Raw genomic sequence first — 2,214 nt, forward strand, 5'->3', positions numbered from 1 at the left:
AATTTAGAATATTTGTTATATTATATGCTTTTTACTGCATTCTGCCATTGGTATTTTGTCGCTCTAAAGTATATAATATGATAGGTTTTAAAATTAGAAGTTAGTATAATTTAATTAAAGAACATATTTTAAGGTGAGCTTTAATATATATATTTTCCAACTATAATTAATGGTGTAGAATTATAGTTGAGTATAATGAATCAATTTTATTAAAATATATATATGTTTGCATGAATGAAACTTATGCCTTCCATACTTTCTTTCTGATTCTAATCCCTCGATTTTATTCATTTAATGTTTATATTCTTTTTCAAATTCACATTTTTACAAAGTTTATTATTTTTAATTTACTAATCTTTCTTTTAATTTTGTACTTTACCTCTCTGTGGATACGACATAGCCCGATTACTACTGCGACCGCTTAGGAATTTATTGGGCGATATCAATTTTTGGCGCCGTTGCCGGGGAGGTAATTCTACAATTAAAGGTTTGCCTAGTAAATTAATTTTTTTCTTTCAATATATATAAAAAATAAATAAAAAAAAAGTAGTGTAATTTTTAATTTCTCTTTTATTTTATTTTTCCTTAGTAGTTTTATTTATTTATTTTTTTTTAATTTTAAGTTTAGAATTTTTATTTTAGATTTAGGTTTTTTCCGGAAAAAAAAAAAATCAAAAAAAAAAATAAAAATCAAAAATAAAAATCAAACAAAGTATTGAGAACATTTGTGTAATCGTGGAAATTAGTAAAAACCAAACTTGTTCTGTCTTAGAAAAATTGGTTCTTAAATAAGGTCTGTGTTAGCGTTACCCTCCAATCTTTTCTAAGAACCTCGGGGAGTTCTAGAAAAGCTCTTGGGCCTAAAGTGGTACCTTGGCAGCCTTTCCAATTGGCCTGGGAACATTTTGGTGTATACTTATTACATTATTACATATTTGCGCTTATAATACTTACAAAATAAAAAATAAAAAATAAAAAAAATATTTATGCCACGAAACAGAGACACACTAGGGAGATTTGTGAGACAACAAGTAGAAACTTTAGAAAACTCTCCTAGTTCGTCGTTTTCTTCCATTCGTTCAAACACTCCTGATTCACCGAGACTTCCTGAACCACCCACGATGGCTCATCAAGATGAAGTCCAACCAAGAACGCTACAGGAATATTTACATCCTACGCGTACAGCCACACCTTCGTGCATAATGTATCCCAACAATATGCCAAATTTCGATTTCAAACCCGGCATGATTAACCTCCTACCAACCTTCCGTGGGTTGGAAAATGAGAGTCCGTACGTGCATATTCGGGAATTCGAAGAGGTGGTGGCTACATTCAACAACCGAGCTGATGTCACCAACATTGTGAGATTGAAATTCTTTCCTTTCTCACTCAAAGACAAAGCAAAAAGCTGGTTGTATTCCTTAAGGCCTAGATCTATCGGAACATGGGACGAAATGACAAAAGCATTCTTTTCCAAATATTTCCCGCCCCATAAGACTAGCAGCCTTAAGAGACAAATCTCTACCTTCATCCAGAAAGACCATGAAACTTTCCATCAGGTTTGGGAGAGGTTTAGAGATTTGATAAATCAATGCCCACATCATGGATACGAAAGCTGGCGTCTGATCAGCTATTTCTATGACGGTCTCACAACCGGACAAAGACAATTCGTACAAATGATGTGCAATGGCGAATTCCTTCAAAAAGATCCCGATGAAGCTTTCGAGTACCTCGACGATCTTGCTGAAAAATCCTACACATGGAATGGACCAAGTCCTATGGACAAGCCACGATCAACTGGAATCTACCAATTGAAGGAAGAGGATAACGTCAAAAGCCAAATTGAATCATTGAGACAACAATTCGAGGCTTTCAAATCTCAAGAAGGTAGAGGAATCCACATGGCTGCAAAAGTAGAGACACGAGATCCATGCTTCATCTGTGGAGGAACGGAACATCAACCGCAAGAGTGCCCAACTCTTAGTGAGTTAAGAGGAGGAAAAGAGGAACAATGCAATGCCTTAGGGGATTACAAGAAACCTTATAACCCTTTCTCAAACACTTACAATCCTGGTTGGCGCAACCATCCAAATTTCAGCTGGAAGGATTCGAACCAAGCATCTGGGAGCCAATGGAGGCCTGAGCAGCAACAACCACCAAAATCATACAACGCTCCTCAAAATATCATGCAGTCAAGTAATTCTCTTGAGAGTA

General features: G+C 35.3%; 1 non-coding gene across 1 annotated transcript; it reads right to left on the reverse strand.

The window, feature by feature from the left end:
* Positions 1-1,502: 1,502 nt before the first annotated feature.
* On the reverse strand, positions 1,503-1,609 carry LOC133780888 (small nucleolar RNA R71). The gene has a single exon (XR_009869696.1). It is a non-coding gene; the product is annotated as a small nucleolar RNA R71 (small nucleolar RNA).
* Positions 1,610-2,214: the final 605 nt, after the last annotated feature.

Source organism: Humulus lupulus, chromosome 5 (assembly GCF_963169125.1).
Source record: "Humulus lupulus chromosome 5, drHumLupu1.1, whole genome shotgun sequence".
In the NCBI taxonomy this organism is placed as follows: domain Eukaryota; kingdom Viridiplantae; phylum Streptophyta; class Magnoliopsida; order Rosales; family Cannabaceae; genus Humulus; species Humulus lupulus.